General features: G+C 41.1%; 1 protein-coding gene across 1 annotated transcript in view; it reads right to left on the reverse strand.

The window, feature by feature from the left end:
• The window catches only part of TSPAN4 (tetraspanin 4), a gene marked incomplete at its 5' end in the record, with an annotated part of 427,484 nt that overhangs the window by 260,696 nt on the left and 140,497 nt on the right, over nt 1-26,291 (reverse strand). Inside the window, one exon of the mRNA XM_082283545.1 lies at nt 13,070-13,150. The remainder of the gene's footprint in view (nt 1-13,069; nt 13,151-26,291) is intronic.

Here is a 26,291-nt window from a genome sequence, read left to right on the forward strand (position 1 = left end):
AGGGTACATGAGAGACTGACAAAACCTGTAGGAAGCTTTTTATTTACTCCTTCGGGGAACCTAACTATGCCCAAATGGCTCATCACACCAACAACTGTAGGTGGACAGGGATGAACAGGAGATGCACCCTGGGAGGGAACCAAACCCCATTCCAAGAAACAGGTAGGAATTAATACTATAACAGAATACAGCAGCTCTGCAACTGTGTCCAAGGGAAAGAACTAATCAGCCAGAATATAGTACCTGGAACTGTACTTCCTTTCATACTCAGGGCTTTCCCAAGAGGAAACTAATACTGGACAGGAGACACAGATTTGCAAGGAAACCTAATGCAACACGTCATTAAAAATTAGCAAACAGTTTTCGTGCTAGCAAATTAGGTAGAACAGCAGAATACTTGCTCCCCAGTTTGTGAGGTATTTCATATTGGGGAGGGTCTCATCTGGCTCAGCCATGTTGAAATTCAGGCTTTACCAGGCTTCCTGGAGACATTTACTGCAAAGCATCTTTGTACTTGCTGCATTCTTCACAGCACTAGGAGATGCTGGAGATCTTCTCACTTGGAAAGCAATTCTTCTAAATTGGAAAGAAGGCACAACACCTTCCCATCATGCTGTCATATTGGATTTTGAACTCTATTTGACACTAGATTGTGTCAAAAAGGAAATAAAAATAAAAACGCAAATTGACAGCTTCTGCAAAGCTTGGGAACTTTGTTTGAACTCAATTAATCTGGTTTAGAAACTATTCTCTAACACCATCTGACAGGCAGCAAGGAACAGAGGTTCTCAAAAGGAAAACTGGCTGCTGCAAAACTTGGCCTTTGCTCCTCTTTCCTTGAGGCACAAAAGAGAATGAAAAAAAAAAAAAAGGAAATAACACATCCAGGAACCGTTAGTGGTATGAGGGACCACCATAATCAAGGATTCTAAGAAATGAACACTGTGTTTCCATAGTCTGCTGATCTATAGGAATAGATACGTACATACACACATGATAAATACAAATACATTATGAACAGAGTAAGCTCTCTCACACAAATTTCTGCTCAATGTTTGCTTGACTACAAGTAAGGCTGTAAAGTATCTTGACATTTTTCCAGATGTGATATCAAACTGGTTAAAAAATTGGTTTTGTCACAATGAGCTCTGTCACAGATTTCCCACAGAACAAGGAGGCGGAGAGAATGCTTGGACTTCTCTGTTCACAAGGACTGATCTCAGGAACGTGTTTTTCTGTATCTTTGTTCTACTAAATGTATTTCTGCTAACGTGCATCTAATGATGTGCCCCAAAGATTTTAAAGAAGGTGGTTCAGCAGGAGGTGGCAGCTCCATGGGCTGCTCTCCATGGATTACACATTACCTTTGCTGATTTCCTTGTCCACGTGCACTAGGTGAAAGGAGACAGACTACACCCTCCTCTACATGCTGTATCCTCTCTAGCCCAGACAGCATTAAGAGAGCTCTCCCATGCCGGGCTTATCGCTTCCTAGCAGGGATAGCTGAAATTAAAGACTCCCTGATAAACAATCTGGTCATTCTTTTCTCTCTTTCCCAATAAGATCTACTGCCCTCCTTAGGCTTTGCTGGCATGCTGCTTCATGTTCACCTTGGCAATAAATACTCCTAAAATTACAGAGATTTCCCATTGTGATCAGACAATAAACATTATTAGTTACGTGTCTGCCAAGGCAAGGGGCAGAGAAGCACTGACCAACCAGTGCATGTTAATGTCTGTGAGGACATTGCAATTTAAGTCCAAGGGCTTGCCAGATCTACATCAAGGGACATGGCTAACATCTGTCATGAGAATCTCCCTTTTTCTATCCCTTCACATTTGTAACAGAACTAAATAACAGCAAAATTACTCACTTAGCAAGACCTTGTTACTCAGACACTTTGGAGAACACTCTTTATACCTATGGAAAGCTTCCTAACATGCTTGCAGACTCTTTTCAATATTTAGGTTTGAATATTGCAACTTCTGCAGGAATACTACCAAAAAAAGAGGTCAGTAACTGTTAAACAGAATTTCATTTGCTGTCATTTATCATATCAGGCTGCTTTTCAAAAAGCAATATGAAATCAAGCTTGTTGAAATTCATCCATATGACAAATGCCTATTTCCTGTCTCTGCTCCAATTTTATAGTGACATGTCTGCCCTTATTAGATTTAGTACCTGCTGAAGTCAAAAGAAAAAAATTCAAAATGGCAAAGAATATCTAAATCTGTGCCACAGACATGTCCAGAAATCCTAACTAAAGGGCTGCCTAAACTCCAAAACCCAGGACAATCCAAGTATCTTCCACTTGCACAGTATGAAATTTTTTTTAAATACTGTAAAGCTCTCCTAAGTCCTTCAGAAAGTTTCTACTACACTATAAAGCAATAGATAAAATTATTTAGCAAAATTAACCAAAAAAAAAATTTTCAAGACTCTAGAAGCATTATTCAGTTGATATGAAGGAATTGCATAGATTTGACCTCAAACAAAATTTCAAACAGCTCTGTAAAAAGAGAAAGACATGATGAGACTGAGCCTGTAAACAGACTTTGCATCTTCCAAAACCATTACAAACAGCATCAACACACTTTCAGAAAAGGTAAGCTTAAATTATTAAATTAACAGGAGTGTAATATGCACTTGGACTATGAAAAGGACTTCCAGAATGCCAAATTTCTTTGATAATTCCACAGGCATAACTAGTTTATAACTTCATGATATGGAATAGATGACTCACTCTTAGCCTACCTTTAGTGTCCTCATACTGATAACTCTTAAGACCATTATCAGATGAGAGCAGCTTTCATAATTATGATAGTCAGCATGAAGAGCATGGGGGTGGTGGGTAAGTTAAACTTCAGCTACATTTTACCAGTCGTATCAGGAGCTGGTATAAAATTGCAGCACTCTATTAAGGCTGTAGTTCCACATAATTATTTTTACTCACTGCACATCTGATTTAAGAGGGCTAACTCTCCCTCCCAGCTCTGATCTCCTCACAGCAGAGTCCACTTCCACCCTACTTAAGGTGATTCACTTACTCTCAATGCCATGCTCTAAACTAGAGCTGTGAAATCGTGCTGATAAAATAATGTAAACATAAATAAATGAAACTTAATGAAGCTACGGTAACTTCCACCAGTTTGGAATCTGACCCTCTGTTGCTCATGAACTGTAACTACTTCTAGATTTTTGCAAACGTATTTGTGTTTCTGTCATTTGTGCCTGAACACTGACTGCAGGGAGACAGCGACATTGAAACAGACCATCACATGCATCAGCTGCTCACAGGGTGCAAAGTGCTGGGGTTATTTTGGTCAGTGCTATAGTCTAATATATGTATCACACTTCCCCCTTAGCATGAATGAAAGGTGAGGGTGAGCTCATGTTTGCAGATGGTTTTAAACATACTGGAAATAGCTGAGCTATCACACCAAATTTCTGTGAAGCTTCATACAAACAGTAATGAAACTGTAAGGTCCACAGAGGTGAACAGCATTTATTTTTTTCAGTTTTAAATATTGCTACTCTGCCCTCAGCCTTGGTTGCAGCACAGTTGAGGCCTGCACTCCTTGTTTGGGAACCTTGGAGGGAGCCGCTCTGGGGCTTTTTGGGGGGCTGAGACTCTACCATTTGGCCTCCAGCTGAGCTGCAGCATCAATCCTGGAGTGACAGCAGAGCTCACGCATTCAGCAGTTCGTGCCTTTAGACGAGCACAAATAATTCACAGGCCAGTGGGTGACTATGACAGATGGCAGCCTCTGAGTGATGAAGGCCAAGTTCTCTGCTGAAGTGAACAGGGACAGCATGGCAGGAAAGCCAGGCAAGCAGGGAGCCCAACCCATCCAAAGTCACAGAGCAATTCCTGTATATTAACAACTACTCATTTTCATTTCATCAGAACCTTACAGCCTCTCCCTGTTTCCACTCCCTTTACTTCTAATTTTCTCTCCTTCAGTACTCTTCCCTTGCCTTTTTCCACTCTTTTCCATTAGACACTTTTCCATTAGACACATCTCATCCCCTCATGTATCACTTCAGGGGATGCACTGACCTTCTCCTCTCATTTTCTGAGCCAAATATCCTTGTCTGACTTAAGAGATGTTTCCACATTTAAAATCTACAGTTATGAAAGAGATGGTGGCAAAGGGTGGGAGGTTTGTGGAGTCAGCACACAGATACACAGTGCAGGGTTTCAATCTGTGGTAACGCGTTTTTAGATGGAGCATCGAGAAGACTGTTTGCTTCTGCTAGTTTAAATAAAATGAAATGAAATGAAATGAAATGAAATGAAATGAAATGAAATGAAATGAAATGAAATAAAAGGCCACAATTCTGAATCTGACTCGTTACTGGGCACAGCCTCTGAGCTACTTTAAGCAAGCAGTGAGGTACAGAAGCAATACCAGCTGTAATCGCTGTAGGTCCTAATATGCTTAGAAATTAATCAAAGTAGTTATTTTAGAACACTTTCAAGTGGTTTCAAGAGTTCAATATATAGATACTCTTGCCTCAGAACAAATGTCCTCATAGGGGATTATATCTATATAATTAATTTAAAGAAGCTTATTTTAGGAAAAGTCCAGGAATAGACAGATCTTAGGATCTGGCTGATCACACAGTGAAAACTTTACAATCAAATTCACTTTTCCTACAGCTGTGTTCATTTTGTTTCAACTTCATTTCAAGTCTTTACTGGCTACTTAGGTCGCTTCCACTACAACCTGTGATCTTACAAAAGAAACCAGAAAAGGAAAAGTACCCACTGCATTGAGGAGAAACAGGGATAGGGATATGCAGGGCTATAGAGTACAGCATTTCCACCTCTAGCAATCAGCCATAAAAATTTGTGGGTTGAAACCAGGGGGAGATCTCTCATTACACCAGGCAAGGAGCTAATGCACAAAGCTGTGACACAGTGCTACTCAACACCAAGCAAGCAGAAGACAGGTGTGCTCCAGGATAATATTATTTTAATCTCTCTTTTTTCCAAGTTGACCAGCCAATAATACTATGAGCTCGACTGAAGGAGACAGGTTTGAAGTTTGTTTCAAACCTCTTTATATAGATGAGAGTCTTTGAATTGAAAAGACAGTGGATCATGACTTTCGTGTGGCTCCTATCCCTCACTGTGAGACTACACCCAGCAGCCAAAAAATAAAAAAGAGAGGTTCTGCCTCCTTACTACCTTGTTCCCTCTTCTTTGTGCCTGGTGAAGTCCTGGTCAAACTGAGGGGGAGAAGAGCTCATCTGCTATTGTAACAGAAGGAAAACATCACATCTCATGCTTACAAAGCCCTATTACTTTGAACACCACTGAGAAATTCAAACTGCCAATAACTGCCATTTTCTTTGAAAGAAGATGGGCTTCTTAGTGAAGAAAGGAAGAATTAGTTACACTGCTAATCATCTTGCATGACTTGTTTTTCCACCTGACTTGTTTCCACCACAGAGTGTGCTTTGTGCAAACTTCTCTGTTCAGAGCACAGGGCTTTTTTTCCTTCCCTTTTCCTGAACTCCAGGAAAGGCTCCCCACCATCCCAATCTCCCCAGGTTACACTGGCAGAGCTCCAGATGGCAAACAAACGCTGATTCTAAGCATTCTCTCTCGGCCCCTTTGCTACACATCCATTCGTGTGGAATTCAGCAGAAAAAAACCAACAGTGACAACACTGACACTGTGGCACAGTTCACCACAGAAGACACACAAGATGTGTAAAAAGCAGAGGTAAGAGAATTTTTTCTGAAACAGATGTTCTGTGTACTGCAATCCCACCTGGTACCACATGAAATGCTTGAAAACCCATCATGTCAGAAATGCTAGCATTTTCCAAATGTATTATACCCACTAGCATCACCTTTATGACCTTTTTCCTTGAGGGTCTCCAAGGAGTTTAAAGATCAGCTTGTATCTACACAAATACATAGAGCAAAGCCAGCTTGGACCCAAGCGCTCCTTTTAGTACTCTCCACATTGTATCTTTGCAGCCAAATATTTTCCAAAGAGCCCTTTACTCAAATTTTCAGAGGAGCTCTGATGCACCACTTACGCAGCTGAAGAGGGCAAGAGCGGTTACAAATGTGCTCAGAGCTCTGCTGCTCCCGAGATGACACCAAAGGTCAAACTTTTTCAGTATCAAAGGGACATGCAGCATCCTAAGCACCTGGAAAACAGAGCCACACATCTAAAAAATCAGGAACTGAGTTGGTAACTTTTGCCTCGTTCTTCTATAGCCATTAAACACACCCTAAATCCGAAAGCAAATATTCAGTATTATCTCTGACCACATGAAGTTGTTCCTGTATTTAGTCACTTTACCCACTCTGAGCCAATCTTGTCACCATTGCTTTCAGAAGTCTGATTTTATCTTTTTATCACTGCTGCTACAAGACAGCTTGAGTGCAACAAACATGTCTGTAGTGAAATCAGCTGACCCAGAAAAAAAGTGCTAACACCAGTCTAGATTAAAAAACAAGTACAAGTAGATGTTCTCTCTGACTGCAGGCAGTCCATGCTAAAATGCTGGAGCAATACAGGCACTGTAAAAGAAGACTGGAATCAAGGTCCCCTGATTCTGCCCTTATGCCAGTTTGCTAAGCTTTCCTAAATTTTCCACAGGTTTAAGCATGTGAGTGACCTACTTAAAACAATGTAATTAAAATAAGCAAGAGTGTAATTATCTTTGCTATAAGAAGGTCTAAAGTTTTCTATTATTTTTTACCCCAAAAGGAAAAGCTTTCTTAGATGTTGTATTGTTAAGACAAAGCAATTTATTTTTGCAGGCTTTAGTTTTAGACTCTTTTTTAAAACGTGGATATTCATTCACTGACACAAAACTTGCTTAATAACAAATCCCTGCTCTACTTATTTGTTTCATTTACCTTACAGTTTTCTCTAGTATGAGGAAAGCTTCTTCATCAAAGGACAGATTTTTAATGTGCCAAGCCCAGGATCTATCAGACTCCAAAAACATGTGTAGCAGCACATGTCTTCATCTAGGCTTCTATTAATCAGATGCTTTTTATCTTCTCTGACTCGAAATGGTAGTGCAAAGTAAAATAGTGCTGTCACACACGGAAACTGCAAATCCATCTCCACTGGTTTTCTCTGTTTATCAGACTCCGAGCTTTCTCTTAGTCTCTAAATAAACCCCTCCTACTCACAGTGCCTCCCAAAGATCATAATAAAATCAAATATTTGTCTTGCATTCCCAAATGGAGAGTGTGTGTGCACACACGAAGGTGGAATCAGGAAATTATGAAGCAGAGAGGACTCGACACCAGAACAGCCATACAAAATCACCCAAAGCCATTAAATTTACAAGCTTTCAGCTGATGTCAAGCATGTCTGGACTAGGTGAGGAAGAAACAAGTTCAATTAAAAAGATGACCATATGAAATGGTTCTAATTCCTCCAGGTAAAAGGGGTTTTTATTAACATACTAATTACCATTATAGTTCACATTACGGACAGTACACATCCAGCAGCAACACCAGTGAATATTTGAAACCACATCTGTCCTACTGTTCACAGCTGGGTCTGCTCTGGGAGCAGGAACCCCAACTTTACTCCAGCCCATTCCCTTCCTGCAGTGTATGTTCACACTGATTGCAGACACTGGGATCTTAGCAGTGCCAGAATTTTCCCATTTGAGAGGTAAGGTGTGCAGGGCTTAAAACTGCTTTGTAGGATTGAAGAATAAGCAGCTTACCACAGAGGGTCTGGGATACTGTTTGTAGTCAAATCCAAGCTCTTGAGCACAAGGCCAGAATTCTCTTTTACTGCAGAGCTGACAATCCAGTCTGTGAGTTCGTATTTCACAGTAAAAAAGTAATGAAAGGAGCTCCCATATTTCCTGGTTAACATTTCAGCCTTCTAAAGGGTAATAAAACAATATCTCCCTACAACAACAGATAAGTCAGACAAATAAAATGTCAAACTACTTTAGAAATAAGCTAGTCAAGATAATAGAATGAATCTCTCGAGTAGCCATTAATAGCATTTGGCAAAGATGATTCCAGAGGACATATGATATCTAATACAAAAGGATGTGCTATTTTTGTATCTCCCCTTTAAAATTAATTGAGTGCTGACAAAAAGATACCTGCTTAATATCTAAAACTTTCCCCACATCCTTAGGAGGAATGATACCACTAACAGTTCTATGAAAAAACCGAAGCAGAGGCTGCATGGTCAGCCAGAGGGAGCCCTGTGCTGAGACTCAAGGCCAGGGATCCTTATCCCAGTTCTCCTGCCAGCCAAGTGACCGTGGGGGCAAACTTCTTTCCCTGACATGTATCTGCAGTGTGAGGTTATCACATACTTCACAAAACATTGAGATTTATCAGCACAAAGCATGCTGCAAGAGCTCTGTGTTTTTATTACCACCAAATTCCCTAGCTGCACAACTAACATAAAGGGAATAAAAACTCCATCTCAACCAAACAAGCAGCTAAACTGTGAGTAAAACAGCAATATGGGATACAGACATATTCATTTGCTTGCATTGCTTCCTGCAAAACAAAGATGACAGTAAGAGCCCATATTAACAATTACTCAGCATCACAAAACAAGAATATATAAGCTAGACCTAACTTTTCCTATTGTGCTTTCTGAATGACTTGCCATTATCACTATAATACAGCATGAAAAATACTGCACTCTTCAGCCTCTATTTTTTGATTAACCAGGTGCTTTGGGCATTTCTGTCTATCCCCATTCATAATTACAAGTTGTTATTCCCATTTTCCATGTGACTTGCAGACAATTAAATCTATTTGAAAGAAAAAAACTTGTTTTTCCTTCATAGAAATGACTTATTTTCAAAAATAAAGCAGACCTGTTAGGTTAAAAAGCTAATTCCAACCTTTCCTTCTGCCTAGTTTTGATTAAGTTTCCTCCTTTTCCAGTGACTCTTACAAGAGTCTGAGAAATTCACCATCTCTCCTAAGGCAAGCGGAAACTTAGGAGAAGCTTGCAGTATGATAATGAAATCTCTTGCAGCAAGTCTTCAGTAATACCAGTTATCCTCAGGGTACCCAGCCCTCTGAGCTGGAAGACAGATGGGGAATAGAATGAAGCCCCCATAATCCAGGAGGAAATGTTCAGCAACCTAGACATACACATGTGTATAGGCCCTGATAGGATCCACCCAAGGGCACCAAGGGAGCTGGTGGAAGAGTTTTCCAAGCCACTTCCAATTACTTGTCAGCTGTCCTGGTGAACCAGGGAGGTCCCAGCTGACTGAAGCCAGCAATTATAATGCCCATATACAGGAAGGGTTGGAAGGAGGATCCCAGGAACTACAGACCTGTCCTGACCTTGCTGCCAGGGAAGGTCACAGAGCAGATTGTCTTGAGTGCCAGCATGTGGCACATACTGGACAACCACGGGATCAGGCCCAGCCAGGATGGGTTTGGGAAAGGCATCTGCTGCTTGACCAACCTGATCTCCTTCTATGAGCTGCTTAGTGGATGATGGAAAGGTGGTGCATGTGTGTACGTGGACTTTAGTAAAGCCTTTGACAGCGTTTCCCAGAGCATTATCCTGGAGAAGCTGGCTGCTCATGGCTTTGTGTGGGTGTACTACTCACTGGGTAAAAAACTGACTGGATAGCTGGGCCCAGAGCTGGTAAGTGGTCGGTAACAAGTGACAGGATGAGAGGAAATGGCCTCAAGTTGCACCAGGACAGGTTTAGATTGGATATTAGGAAAAATTTCTTCACTTAAAGGGTGGTCAGGCATTGGAACAGGCTGCCCAGGGAAGTGGTGCAATCCCCACCCCTGAAGTCTCAAAAAATGTGTGAATGAGGCACCCCAAGTGACATGGTTTAGTGGTGAACGTGGTGGTGCCAGGTTAATGGTCGACTCAATGATCATAGAGGTCTTTTCCAGCCTTAACAATTCAACGATTCTAAGTCCTGGGGGATGCACTAAACAAAGCACCAGCTCATGGGCTGAGGAGGACATTTTTGAGGACTGTCTGGCACAATGCAGTTTTCCCCTATGTTGAGAAACTTCTTGGTTTGCAAATCTTTTCCCTCGTCTCAGCTTCCTGGTCCTTTGTGTTCACAATTTGGGCTAAAAATCAGAGTTTCACCTTCAGGACTTCTGTTGCCATTTATAGCTGGAAAAGGGCTTCTCAGAGTGAGATTTTTTCACTTCTTATTGATTACTGCTGTCAGAGGAGCCTGTAGGTTTTCTCCATCCTGTCAGCCCTAAGGTGTTTAGTATGGCAAACCAGCCTCCCTGTCAGCAGTGAGGCAAGAAGCAGGAAGAGCTAAAGAAAAACAAACACTGGTGGGGAAAGTGAAGCATTATTCCTCTCCACAACGACTCCACTCCTAACATCAGGCATGCAGGTAGAAAGCCTTTTCATGGCAGAAAGATCCTTTTAAATCCTTCAGAATCTACAACCTGACAGCTTCTGGTCTAGACTCCTTGTCTGTGTGCAAGCACTGCTCTGACACGGGCAGACTTTCCCCCCTCTTTGTGTCAGCGAAAGGAACACGATAGTGTGCCATTTTTCCAGAAGGTCATGTCCTTGTCTGTACAGCAGAAGTGACTATTCTGGTTAAATCTCACCTCCCAGTGACACCACACTTGAGATAACAATTCACACTGCCCGATTTCCATGGTGGAACACTACCTGGGAGACTCACACTTCTTTTGTATGAAGTACAAACACTTACTACACGTATAATCAAACATATTCACTGTCAGCCCAAACAGATGCCCCCAGCACTCATTCACCACACTTACCCAAAAGGCTCTACACCATAAAAAAAGCACTTGTCCTTAGTCTGTAAAGACCACCTTAAAGGCTCAACAGAAGAAATTTCTGCAGAGAAACAGATTTTGCTTGATTGTTTTTTTTCCGACACACTTTATACAGCAGTGCTGTGCATAATGCTGTTAAGGATGAGCGAGTAAACATGGCCTTAAGAGCTCTATCCTCCAAATCATACAGTCATCCTGTGTGAATATTTACAGTAACAAAGAAAACAAAGAAGCCTCCCACTCTTCTTCAAACCTTGCCTGGAAGCTCCGCTGAGTTAAATACATAATAATACAAAACCAACAAAATCACTAACAATGCAAAAAATTGGGTCAGTCCAACTGCTGAAGGTTTAGGTTTGCTGCATCTCCTTGGCCTAAACCTGTAACTCAGTTTGAGAGTTGAAAGCAAAGTTTTTCAAGTTTTGACACAGTAATTCAGTAAATAAAACAAAAAACCTTAGTTTAATTAAAGACTCTATTAGTGGGTAAATTATGGCCACACTACAGACAACTACACTACCTGCTCCATTTAATTGCAAAACCTACATGGACAGAATAGCCCTTTTGAGGGGTCTGTGTAACAACAGGTACTTTAGTTTTCACAGACAAAATAAAGGTGAAAAAGTAACAAAAAGCGTTATTTTCTAGCATAAATCACTGACATTTTGTTCATTCAATTTGATTGACACAGGGTAAGGTTAACTAAATAGAAGAGATCTTAATTCCACTTGTAATTAACATGAAAGACATAGATTCAAAGAACATCAAAACTAAAGAGAATACATTAAAAAAAAACCAAGGGAAAAAATCCCACACAACCAAAACAAAGAAATAAACAAACCCCAAACACCACAAAACCAAAGCAATCTGAGACCTAGGAGCACGAGGAGAAGGATTACTGAAAATCAAGCCATGTAAAAATTTCAGACACCACCCTTTTAGGGTGTGAGATTAACCAAGCCCAAAGTTGATACCAGTTAACATCAGAGGACTTCAGTTCCACTTCACACTATGGACCCTGGTCAAATCCTCAGTTTACATGTGCTGCAGAAGTCCACAGACCTACATGGACTTAAATAATCACCTGCAATTCCCAGTGAAAAGGGACACCATGCAGTGGTGATTGTTTCTCTGAGTGTCTTCAGTAGCTTGACAACAGTCAGTACTTTCTGTTTGCTATCACCTGCATTTTCTTTTAAACTGCAAGCCAGAAATTATTTTTCTTTCTAGATTTCTGACAAAATCTGACTTTCCTCAGCCTGGGACTGGTCACTCTGTCACCTACAACTGTTTAAAGGAAACCAAAATAGGAAGCATTTAAATAAAATAAAGGGGGAAGACTGAGCCTCTATCGAAAAGCTTCACCACTTCAGATATATCCACCTGGAAGTTATTACAGGGTTTTATTTCTAGCTTTAGTCTTCCAGAAGATTCAGAAATATTTTTCCCTACAGGGCTTTAGAAGGGACTGAACATAAACACCAATGCATCATCATCTTCCTTTCTGCCCACTTCAGGAGCTTCACTCTCTGAGATTATCCCAAATATATCTCAGTCTCTCAGCCATTTGTTGCTGGGTGATCAACTATATAGGTACAGAAACACTGCCAGGTGCTGCAGCACCTCTTTTTTTAATCTGTTTATCTGTACTTTCCTTTCCACAGTGCGTTCTTCTACACCTTCACTGTTTTTGTAACACGATTGAAAGGACTGGACCAGGTTTTTTCCCCTATTTAAAATACATAGGCTGTGCAAAAAATATGCAGGTTCGGGGGAAAGAAGGAAGATTGACAGATTTCATGCATGACTTTGGTACGTAAGTTTTTATTTATTATCTTTAATTATTTTTTTCTTTAACAGTGAATTCTCATATCAGCATTTGTCATAAATCAAAAAAAATGTGATCTGAGTAGGAAAGAATACAGTTGTGCTCAGTATTCAGGTAAACAACAGTCACATCATATGAAGTTAGTTTGCCAGTAAGAAAAAACAGAGGATCCTGGGCTAATAATTCAATTCCCACTTCAGTCCCCTCATGCAAGGGGTTCAGTACAATGTCTTTCCAGGGGACCACACCCCAGTGGAAACAAGGAAACAGAATCCACATCAGCAGTAAGCAACATCTCTTGGTACCAGTCTGATCCATTATATTAATTGTACTACTTTCTGCAGATTGTCATTTCTACTCTCTAAAAAGCCATTCACTGAGGCCCACAGGTGAAATGCAATTATCTACTCAGAATGTTATTTCAAAACAATAAATCGATCACAACTATTCACGTACCTGATGGAGGAACGGGAGCTCAGAGCACCTGATGTGATCCCAGTTGACAAGGTGGCCTCTCTGCAACCAGCAAACTGGGACCTGCAAAACAAGAGCCCGTGGGTCAGAAGTTACATATCTTTTACAAAATACAAGGAAAACAACTCTTAACTGTGCCTTTGGAAGGACAAAAGAGACCCCCCCCCCCCTCATTAACTATGCTAAAACCACTGGACTGAAACCTAACAGAGAAAAACCTGGCAAGGTGTGAGTTTTCATTAGTGTGACTGTAAAGGGATGGCGAAACCCACAGCTTGGCTCATGAAGCTGTCAGAATGACAACACCCACCGATGGCAGCAGGAGCAGAGCAAGGGGGAGACATCACATTCTTGAGCTGGTGGGATCATGTTCTTCACTCTCAATGGGATTTAAGCTCCTTTCTCCCACGGGCACTTGTGAACATCCCACACAGCATGTTTCCACTTAGGCCCTGTTCCGGGGGCGATATGGGATACACATCATAACGTCACCCCAAGACAGGCCCATATTCAAGCACTTCATTAGAACAGGGCAGCATTATCAGCTTCTTTGCATAATCTGAATGCCATTAAACACTGGATCAGATATGAGCACTTCATCCCATTAAACACTGGATCAGATATGAGCATTTCATGGACTTGAGACTCAAAAAAGACATATACAGAAATCCTACACATCCAGAATATATAAGGTATAAATCCAATTCTGGGGAGGCGGGAAGTTTTGAAAAATAGAAATACAAGAGCCTTAGAAGAAAAATTAAAAATCAGCTTTCTAAAATCAAAATGTTTTCATAAAACACAGAGCATTAGAATCTCTTTATAACATAATATTTTGGATTTTAAGAAAGTTATACTTCTGAACTTTTTGTATAACCACAAAAGCTAATTTTTCATTTATAGTCTTAAAAGAATGCTGAGCTCTCCACAAGATCTCATGCACACAGAAATTGAAAAGGTTTTATTAAACTTAGTAAACTAAACTTAAAAAAAAAAAAAACTAAAAAACTCCTATCAGCAGAACAGCAAAAGGTGTAATTAGTGGCACCACACTGTACAAAAGAATGAAGTAACTGCACATAGCACTGGACAAGACAAGGCAGATGGAAAATTAAACCTCCATCCTAGGTCAGGTCATTACCCACATGATGCCCTGTATTAAAACTTAACTTCACAGAATCTCAGGCTGGTTGAAGTTGGCAGGGAGCCCTGGAGGACATCTGATCCAACTGTCTGGTTCACACAGAGGCACTCAGAGCCAGTTGCCCAGAATTGTATCAGACAGCTTTTAAAGATCTCCGACCACAAGGCTGCACAACCTCTCTGGGCAGCCTGTGCCAGCACTCAGTCACCCTCACAGCAAGAGTATTTTCCTGATATTCAGACAGAACTTCCTCTGTTTCAGTCTGTGCTTCTGTTCCTGTCACTGGGCACCACTGAAAAGAGCCTCCCTCCAATCTTCTTTGTACCCTCCCTTCAGCTATTTGTATGTATTGATAAGATTCCCCCTGAGTCTTCTCCTCTAGAAGTTGTATAGTCCCAGCTCCCTCCTCTCAGCCCTTCTCAATTACTCATCTTTGTGGCACTTCACTTCCATCATGATAAGACTCACATACAAATGTACACTGCTTCTCAACTGCACATGAAATCTTGTCAGAGCCCACACAGGACACTTGGCAAGTGCAGATATTAGATCCCTTCCTAATGCAAAGTGCCTGGGAATCAACACTCCGACAGCTTGCTACCAGCAGCAAAAAAGTGACATGGTGACACCTTCCTTGCTCCAGGAGCCCCGAGAACTGGAGAAGAAATTATGTGCAATGGCTCTACTCAAGTTTCTCACCCCCCATCACCCCAATTATGGACTAGTCGAAAGGCTTTGAAGGGAAGGCTTTTAAGGGAAGAATGTTTTAAGCAGAATAAAGTGTTTTTATGCCAATGCAATGACTTCCATAGTTATTAAGGCAGAATTAGTATACTTGGGAGTAACAGAAACCATCAGCAATGGACAATTAAAAGTACAGATTAATCCTCAAAGACAAGGTACTTAAAGACCTAATAGCCTGACTGAAACCAGTGAGATCAGAGAGAGATTTAACTCTTTCAAAAGGCCTACAAGGCCTTTAATGCTTATTTTCCCAGTAGGCTTTCCCTGCCTTCGGTTCAAAGTCATCCAAAGGGTCAACTTCAAACACCTGTTTCAAATAAAGAGGATGACAGTGGAGAATTCAACCAGACAGACTCCACAGGAACAAACACAGATGTTCAACACTCCTGTCTGCTACTTCATGAGTTAAAAAAAAAAAAAAAACCAAAACAAAAAACAACAAACCTGCATGATCTAATTACTGAATAAATGAAATAGATTAATTAGGTTGGACAGTCAGAAGAAATAAGGCCATTCCTTCCCATTTAAGCACACACTCAGTACAGGAGACGCACCGAGAAGGGAAAAAATATCTATTGCATAAATTAAACAATTCAAGTACAGCACTAGAAGATCTTTCAGGAAAGAAGTGATTCTATATGGGGAAGGAAACTATGAACTACTGATTGCATCAGTGTGTCCTTATCCACTTCTGAACACTTCTCCTGCCTAGAACAGCATTACTGCATCAGGCATGGAGCCTGAAGTGCCACGCAAGGTACAAAATCTGCTCCCCCTCATAATATCTTTTATCCAAATTGCATCTATAGCACAGAAACAGATTATTCACAACTGGGAAAATGCATCCAAACTCTGTTTCCCAGCAGCTATTAAGAGAGAGGACTATAGAAGGGAAGCATGAATGGAGATCATCTAGGGAGAATGCTGTGTAGTAAAAAGGACCTCACTGGGACAAATGTGTCTTTATTTTTGTTTCCAGCTTATTAGAACAAACAGAATCCCATATTTGTTCCAGTTTCAAATGGCAAAAGCAACAAAACCAGCAAAAATTTGAGTAAAATTAAAGGTGGAGGAATCTTTTCTATAATATTTCTGATTTGTTTCCAAGCCAAGAAAGTGCTTGTATGTCTTCTGTATCCCTTGATCTAGTTGGATTTATAATCTTAGAGAGAGAATTTGCTTGACCTAGTGAACTCTCTTTAAAGATCACCACTACTTTAACTCCTTTGCTGTAAATCCTTCCGCATTTTAGCACAGAGATCTACATATAAAGATAAAACTGACCAGGCACATAGCCCAGAAATAAATTCTGAACTTTTGCCTGAAGCAGAGGAGAAGCTCTATTGTCCACCTAATGAAACATATCTATAGGAAACATTACTAAAATCTAAAATTTAATTATAAAATTAAATTAAATTAAATTAATAGACTCCAAATAATTATTAAAATCTAAAATAGATTTCTTCCCTTTTCCCTTCCCTTCTGTTTTCATTTTTCTTTTTGTTTTATGAACTTATTTTCTCACATCTGCCAGAAAACTAGATAATAAGCAATGTCAGCATCCATTTTGTTGAAAATTTCTAAAACCATACTGACCCCATCAAAATATTGACCACAGAGTTCTTCTTTTAACTTTTCCATTTAACTTTCAAATGATAAAAAATCCGAGGTCTCTTTGTTGTCATAATCCAGAAGCTCTGCTAGCCCAAGACTGCGGCTGTTGATTGTTCACTGAGGTTAACTCACATTATTGCAGAGAACAAGCTCAAGGCCAGTGCAACTTCAGGCTTACTTGACATCAATCACACTGTGACTTTTCAAACTCCTGCTACAGAAGCTCCCTTTAAGAAAAAATTAAGCTTCTTTGCCTGTGATTATGTATTCAGCCTAACTAGTCCCAGTTAAAGCAAGAGGGATGTAAGGTCAAAAAAATGTTTCTGTCGCCTTCCTTGCTTGGTGTTTGTTTAAATTCTGCCTGTCCTGGAAGGAGGAAAGTGCTGTTAATGTTTTGATAGATTAAATGAGAGTTTGTATTCAATAGCACTGCATTCAATACTTTCTTTAATCAAGTAAAATAATATCCTAGGAATATACATAGTGGATTTTTTGCATGAAAGTTTCAATAGCATTCTTAAAAATGCATACCCAGTGCTGACACTGAAACATATCCAATCATCTTAGAACCATAAATAATTACTTTTAAAGCCTCGTACAAAGGCAAATTCCTTGCTCTTCTGCAGCCACTCCAACTGTTGTAGGGAGCTCAGTTTCCAGGGGGAAGAAAAGAAGTATTACAAATGCAAACCAGAAATCTGAAGGGCAGTAGCATTATGGCCAAGGTTAAACAGACTAGATTAAATGAATTATATTTTCATCATGCCCTAAGTGCAAATAACAGGGCACTCTGTGTCCTGAGAGGGGAGACATCTCTAGCTCAAGACCTCCCTGCCTTGGTACACAAGGTTCAGCCCTGGCTGAAATTCGGGATTAAGAGCAGGCCTGAGTCAGCTGATGGGACTCCAGGACTCCAGGCAACTGAAAGGAGTGGGGAAGTCTCCAAATGCAGATTAGAAAATACCTGAACACCAGCCATGTGAGCCACAGTCCTTGCCCTTGCAGCTGGAGAGAAGCTCTAATGAGCATAACCTTCACAGGTAGGTCTCACCTGAGAGTGTGTTTTTAAGCAACAAGGATCACATCACACACACAGACACATCTGACGCAGCAGCCAGACAGTCATTACCTCTTCATCTCCCCTGATGTGTGAGACACCTTACCAAAAGAAGGCTTGTCAGAAAACTTTTTTTTTAATACTGGCACACTGAAGGCTCTATTTCACTAGGACCCAAAATCAGTACATTTACCAGCTCTTTCTGAAACATTTCCTTTCAGCATTATTAATCGGATTGTTTTCATCTCAAGGGAGAAATGATTGGCAAAATGCTTTACCACCAATAAAGAATCACTAATTCTGACATTTATGTGGAAAAAGTGACTATCAAAAGAGTCATTCTGGCATAAGAATTTGATGGCTCATAAACAACACACCACCCCACCCCTGCCATGTCCGTGGAAGAGCCCTGATGGTGCTGTCTGCTGCCTTAAGACAGCATCATCTATAATGCCTACTACCAAAAGGCAGCTTAAAGCCTGGGGTATCAAAAGTCAATTGAATCTGGAATTTCTCAATGTATGCCATCCTGTAGCTGATTTTTGCCTTCTCTATATATCCTCATCTCACTATTTGCAGAGATCCTCAGGGACCACATTTCTCTGCTCTGCATCTCCTGAAGCACCAGAGCAGAAAGAGAAAAGGACTGAATTTTCTTTCTTTCTTTCCCTTGACAGAAATACCTCTGCTCCTGACAGGCTCCATGGTAGCAGAATGCTGCAATCTACTATTTGATAAGAAAAGGCAGAAGTGATGAGCTTCACAGCCTCCCAAATCCAACACAGACATCTAAATATGTTATCCCTTGCACTGCGTATTAGCTTGGCACAGAAATTTTTTGTGTCAATGCTGTATACAGATTATTCACAAGTAAATAAGATTACAGCCAAGGCTGGGAAGGCTCATTTCCCAAATAATAAATTCCAGCAGCTCAAACAGAGATCACTACCATGGGGAATAGGACAGTACTGATTGACAAGAAGTCACCCAGCTTCACCCTCGAGCAACTCATGTAGCTGAGGTATTCCAGAGAATAAATCCATCTGATCTTCTCATATTTCCTCATCAGATATAATTTAGTAACAAGTATGCCTAAACTGTCCAGAAGCCAGCATAGTCCTGAGGAAAACAAAACCTTACATCAGGCTTCTGAAGGCTGCAGGACCAGATACAGAAACGAACCTGCAAGGAAGTGAGGATATCACTCCCATCGTCAGAGACCCAGCAGACTTCAGAAAAATGACAAGGGCCTTTTGCAATATATTTCAACTTCAACATATGAAATCAGAAAGATTATAAAATGTCAAGGCAATTCAATCTTTTGCTTTTGCTTACAAAGAGCAAGCCATTTATCTAAAGCACACTTGAGGGGCTTTGATCTTATCTGATTCTTAGAAGACATTTAAAATAGCAGGACAAGGAAGGTAAATTCTGTGCTCCAGGATGTGACTTCAGACCTCTGAGAACACGGACAGTTATACAGGTGAGAACAAGGAGGAAATTAGTGTAGGATCACACCTGCCCTCCTCCCTAGCTTCCACTGACAAACAAACTATTGTGGTTCATCCCTAACCACAGCAGCAGCAAGGACAGAATTACCAGGAATTCACTGACTGTCAGTCCCACAATAGCCTGCACTGCTGCTGGCAGCAGGAGTTTTCAGGGAATTCCTCAGCTACGCAGCACTGAAATGGAAGAGTTGTGATGCTTTCTGCTTGCACCTGGGGACACCCTTCTGGTTGGGCTCTGCTCAGCAAGATTGGTGATCAAGACTCCATCCTGTCCCAGCTATGCCTGCTGCAGGTGGGCTTTCTTTGCTCTGGGACTAGACAGAAGCATTTAAAACACAGAAAATTTCAACCTGTGGTTGAACACACATTTTTCACTGCTGTACAGTACCATGCCAGAGATGAACACATTCTTTCCTGTGAAGACACACAACACTCACAATCACTGAGGTAAATTCAAGTAAAGAAGGTTTTGTCATTTTCCTGGCTTTCATAAAGTTTTTTCCAGTTTCAGGCTGGAATTTCAGGTGTTAGGAAAAAAAAAAAAAAGAGGGAAAAAAAATCCCTGCCAAGAACAACCAAAGCTCTGGTAAGTGAGATATTCATCTCAGGAATAACTCCTTTATTTGCTATGGAGCTGCAATGAAGCGCAAGCTCTTAGGCCTTGCCTTGTTCTCACAAACTTGTGCCTGGCCCTCTACCTTCACTGACCCGAACTCAACATTCCAGCCTGATCTTAGACCTGCCTCATCTCCAAGCTCTGGATCACTGCCCTTTGGGCCATGGACACTGCTGGGCCACTTCAGGCAATGACACAACCTTGTCAGTATATTCAAGTTTTCTAAGCCTTAAAAGCTCCTTGAGGGAGAGGGGAAAAGAAAAAAAGCCTCCTCCGTCCCAGCTCTAACTATAAGCTGTCATACAACCTTAGACAAGTACAAAAAGCTTTCAGCACAAGTCTAACATGCAGCCATGCATACTGCAAGATGATCCCTTTTCATTTGAGCTGTTCTGTGGCAGTATTTTCCAATGCTTTCTTCTTTGCCACAAAGTAAATCATTGAAAATTCTGCAACAAACCCACAGCAGTTAAATTGCCCACTTACCTTTCTCTATTATCTAATTTGCATTAATTACATTCAGCTTAATTGAAGCAATTATTTAGTACAAACTGGTGGTCATGAACGTACTCCTGTTGAAACATTTTGGGTTGCACACAGACCAATTACCTGCTGAATTGCACAGCACCTGATCACAAAGTGATCCAAAGTTGAACAGAAAACCCTCTAGATGGTACATGGCTTTTGTTTTCAAAAAGCTGTGATGCCAGAGGAATGAAACTAAGAGGGTAGACAAATACAGCTTTGAAACACCTACCCTTCCATTAAATGAGTTTAACTTTTTTAGAAATCAATAAATTATTCCCCATCTCTCCCACCAACAATAATATGTGACTGCTACTAATATGTGCATTGTAAGGGACAGGATGAGAACCTCACTTCACTGAGAGCTGAGTGCTCATGCATATACAGCACTTTAATAAGTAAACAACTAGATGGCATACACAAAAGACAGGTGGAAGAAGGCTGGCCTACATGTCTTTCTTGAACTTAAGACACATCAGGTACTTGTCTAAGGAAGCTTCACTGAAGTTAATGAATTTTGTTTGGGAATTGTCTTAATTAATGCCTCTAAATATACTTCTCTCCCACTTTATAAAGACAACTATGCCTGGGAAGTTTATGGAGACAGACAATTTAAAAACACCCTCTTGAAAAGCAGCTACCTCATGTGAAGGACAGAGACAACAATGAAGAGCTGAGACTTTATCTGGCTGGAATTCAGATTGCCAGGAAAAAGAATGGCCACTCTTAGGGACTGCACAGGACTGGTCAAAAAAAATGTAAAAATGTACTTCAAACGTGAAGGTCCCCATGGAAAGGTCAAGATATTTATCAAAATCCTCTGCTGACCTCCAAAGAATTTATACCCAGATCACAAGACACAGCCTTAACCTATTTACGAGTAGGACAAATCCACATGTGATGCTGATGCTCCTAGCACCCTCCCACAAGGATGGATCAGAGCACACAACATGCAGAGCTGCTACAGGCCTCCCGAGTGACTTGAGAAATCAATGGCAAATATACCTAGACCTCATTTTTAAGAGGGCTGCAAGTCAGCTGAGGATGAAGTGAGAAGGGACTGACAAAGTTTAAAAGACCAATTCATGCTTCTTGCTCTGCAAAGCAGCTGCTCACACCTCACGGGTAACTTTTCCTTAGCACTGAGTGTTCGCTCTCTGGCAGCACTTGGTCATTTTTCACCACACACCAAAGTCCCAGCCCAATACCAAAGGGCTGCCTCTCCTTCCTTTTCTCCTCTTCCCCTTAATTGAAAGGATTTCCAGGAATTAATTAGCAGGCCTCCGCATGTTTGTTTTAAACAGCAGCTTCTTTACATTCCCACTAAAAATACAGAAATCTATGAAGCCTAAGCGTCATTCTGCACAGAGGGTGCTGAAAAATTAAAATCCTTTTCTTCATTGGAATGAGCCCAAAATATTGTCATGCCAACTGTGGTTCTAAAGATGCAGGCAAGATAAGCTGAACAACAATCTACTGGAGCATAACACTTTAACAAACTGCAGATATATCCAACCCCCAGATAATTGACTAACAAATCACTGACAATCAGAGAAATGAAGGCCAGAATAAGGAAATTTCTTCTCACTTCTATCACCTTCACCAGCACATCTTCTAATGATCCCAGCATTTCATTTTACATGATGTTAAAAAAAGGGAAGGCAGGCAATTCAAAATTTATGAGGAGCCAAGGGAACCTACTGAGTGCCACCTTTCCTGTTTCATTCCTCATGCCACTGGCATAAACTGGGTTCACAGTCTCCCTCACTTAACAGCCCTATGTATCTTGCATTCATCTGTCTCCCTGTCTGCTAGCTTTTAATACCATTTACCAACATTCATTTCTTCTCAGCTGCCTTTCTCCCTCCAGGGTTCTCTGTACAGCCCTAAGGGAACTCAGGAAAATACATTTTCTACCATTTATTCCCAGGTCCTCAGGGCAAGGCACTACACTCATCCTTCCTCAGGCTGAAGAGGACCAGGTGGGACACTTTCCACAACAGGCTAAAAAGGCTGCTGTACAAACTTGGCTGCTTACAGAAGTGACTTGCTGGTACCACCAGAGGCTCAGGAGCACAAAATGAAAGGGTAGTCAAAGCCAAGGTTTTTTTCTGTACAGGAGAGCTGTACACAGGAATGAGACCAGAAGAGTTGCGGTTTAAGATATAATGACAGCATAGAAATGCAAAAGTGCTTTTTCCTGGCAGGTATTTGTTTCTCATTTCCTGGGTTTTCTGTATATGTTCTACAGCATTTAAATCTAGCTGCTGGAGCCTCAAAAGCACAAAGGTACCTAATACAATATTCCAACCAAGTTCCTGTAAGAAAAGCCTCAAAGCCATTCGACTGAAGGAAGAAGCAGAAACATTTACCATCAGGTGGCCTTCTCAGCTACAAAAATTTGCATCACAAGCGTCAGCACTCTAGTGCTACTTGCAAAAGCTAAGTCTGCCAGAGCTGAAAATAATATTCAGTAGCAATAAAAACTACTGGCTGTGGCTCGTAGTGAAGGAAGACTTTTTGGATAACAATTTCAAACAATTTCAAAAGGGTTGCGATACCAATTTCTGTATGGAACCAGTCAAGACTCAGTGTTGGTTAACAGCCAAGAGGCTCTGAGGAGGCCCATCTTTTACAGAGATTTCAACCTCCTGTCCTTCAAAGCAGAGAAAAAAAAAAACAGTAGCAAAACTGAACTGAAAGGTAAGGTGCCAAAGCAAAACTGAAGCTCAAGAGGGGTGACAATGTGATTTTCTAACATAGCCAGGACTTGTGATTCTCTGCTAGGTGGAATATACAGAAGGTTACAGAAAAATGTGGACAGATGAAGCAGCATATAAAAGCCTAAGGAGAGCAGTACACAAAACTTGTTCTGAGCCACTTTCTGACCCAGAGGCTAACCTAGACTGGGGTTCTGTTCCCTATGACAAGAGAAAGTGAGGAAAGATACAGCATGTCCTAGATAATATTTATTCACAATGCAATATTTAGAAAATCTTGTTTCCTCAAATAGAAAAAAATAAACTGAACAGCAAGACAAAGTTGTTCAGGTTCTATTTCAGCTTCAACATTCTTGTCAACCTGTCCAGTATACAAAAGTTTACTGTCAGCTCTTTCCTGCTACAAGTACTTCCCTGACTGCTCACAGGCCTGCTTGCCAGCACCAGAGATACTTCTCACATTTTTCTTCTCTCTTACACTCTTTCAAATACTCATTCCAGCAACAGATATCAAAATGATAAGGACAGCAGAACAGAACAACAGTTTACTCTTATCAAATAAAGGGAACAAGGTAGCCTTGGAGAACTAGATAAGGCCGACAAAACAAAAGTCATGCAAAACACAAGCAGGATGCCAGTTCAGCTCTGCAAGGCTAACACAGTAAAAGTTATGCAAAACAATGATATTGTGGTTACTCAAAAGTGGGGGTCGAGGGACAACCTCCTAAAAAGGACACCAGACACTGAAGACAGACCCCAAAGAACCATATAGGGACTTCTGATAAGAGGTGTGACCATGTAGAATAAAGTAATGCCGACACATCAAGTAAGCGGGGCGAGCTAATGAATGTGTAATCAGCGTGTACGATAAAAGCTCTGCTTCCCCGACGCTCGGTGCACTCGAGCCTCCGAGTGACCAGCGCTGCTGCAGTGAGGAATGCCTGCTTTCTAACACTCAAAACTGTGTTAGAAAGTTTCTGTCGGGCCGATTTCGGTATCATTTTTGGCAACTCCCAGTGGGACACTCTGCCTGATCTCTGCCTGATCTCCCACGGATCCGAGGGATCTCTGGATCTTCACGCCAGCACCGGGACTTTCCTGGAGAAGACCACAGATCCCCGGACCAGTCTGGGACACGGGTAAGATCCTATTTGCTAATAAGGCATTCCTTTGGGAATTCTGCCCATATAAGACGTGTAGCTCTTCCAGTGCACTGGGTGGGTTATTTGATACTCCAGAATTCAGTATTTGACTGGTTTTATCGATTCATAATTGTTTTGTATTTGCATTTGTGTCTGTATCTGTATTGTATCATTTTGGGTCTAGTACTCAGAGATGGGTAGTGGACAATCTAAAAGGGGCATTTTGAAAAAATCCCCACTTGGTTGCATTTTGCAGCATTGGAAAAAGATTGGGGGTCCCCCTGGGGGAACAGCAACCAGGGAGAATTTAATTAAGTGTTGTAATCAGCGGTGGCCGTTGTACAAACTAGACTCTGGAGAAAAGTGGCCACAAAATGGAACCTTGAATTATAACACACTGTTAAAGTTAATGTTGTTTTTAAGACAGGAACAGAAATGGGATGAGATTATGTATGCTGATATGTTTTTCACTTTACGGAATCATCCGGAATGGCAGAAAGATTGTGGCTTGAATCCAGCCACCTCAGACCCTTTTGTGCTGGCTCTTGAAAAGGAGAATCAAGGAAAATGGTTAAAACATTGTTGTTCTACGTGCAGCACAGGACAAACTTGTTCTAAACATCTCCCCAGTACGAAGAATGATTTAGATGTTATGGTCAGTCCTAACTGCAGGCTGGACGGGGGAACAGAAAATCAGGCTGCTGAGACTGATATTATGAGGGAACTAGCATGTAAAGACGTGGATTTAGCAGGTCTAGAAGAGAAGATAGAGAGGCCAGGGAGGATGTATCAAGGTGCAGAGGAGAAGACAGAAGAGACAGAGAGGATGTATCAAGGAGCAGAGGGTTTTAGTCCAACTGCAGAGAGAACTAGAGCTGAACACAGAGATGTGAGAGCAGCTGCCTTCCATGAGGCAGTCGGTATGGATGGTCCAATTACAGTAAAAGTTCCATTTTCAATAATGGACCTTAATAATTGGAAGTTGATTGCTGGCACCTACCGAGATGACCCAGACAAAATGGCAAAAGCATTTGAAATGATGATAAAAATCCAGGATCCGGACTGGAAGGATATAGATACTATGTTAGAAATGCTGTTTGACAGTACAGAAAGAGAGATGGTTGTTAAAACCAGTAGGAGGTTTGTGGAAGAACAAATTTTGACAGGTAACTTGTCAGGTACCTTGGACATTAATTTTCCCGCTGTGGATCCAAAGTGGGACCCTAATGTGCCCATGTTTAGAGAGAGATTAAACAGATACCAACAATGGATACTATATGGAATTAGAAATGCCATACCAAAGGTTATCCATATGTCAAAATTATTTGAAATTAAGCAGGATGGTAAGGAATCACCTACCGAATTTTTAAATCGCCTGAAAGAAACAGCTCGAAAATATACTAATCTTGATCCTGAAACAGAGGAAGGAAAAATTCAATTAGCCCCCATATTTGTGTGGCAATCCTCAGATGATATTAGAAGGAAATTACAACAGGCTCAGGGACAAGACCAGTATGATTTAGGGAAGCTGTTAGATGTTGCTTGGGGAGTTTATCAGAATAGAGAAAGCCAGCAAGAAATAACTAAACAAAAAGTAGTTGGAGTTAATGAAGGAATTTCCAAAGGAATGGTGCCCCCGGGGAAAGGAAGGGGACAAGGATGCAGACAACCTACCTCAAACCCCCCCAGGAGACTTGGTATTAATCAATGTGCATACTGTAAGAAAGACAGGCATTGGGAAAGGGACTGTTTGCAGTTGCAACACATGAGTTCCCCTCCCATGGCTGTCACTGATGATGACTGAGGGGGACCAGAGGATTCTGCCCCAGCAGAACCTCTGGTTACAGCTGAGCTGGGGAAGAAGAAGGTAAATGGGAAGGTAGAATTTTTTGTAGATACAGAAGCTAGTTACTTAGTGCTAAATACAGTCAGAGGAAACTTGAGTAATGTTTCTGTAACAATTGTTGGTGCAACGGGGAATCGCAAAACTCAGCCATTTTTCAAGCCCGTTCATTTTAAATTAGGAAAACAGTGGATGACTCACCAGTTTTTGCATCCACCCAATTCACCAAAGCCTCTCCTTGGGAGAGATTTATTGGAAAAACTAAATGCTGAGATTAAATTTAATAAT

This window comes from Coloeus monedula, assembly GCF_965178545.1.
Source record: "Coloeus monedula genome assembly, chromosome: 6".
Lineage (NCBI taxonomy): Eukaryota > Metazoa > Chordata > Aves > Passeriformes > Corvidae > Coloeus > Coloeus monedula.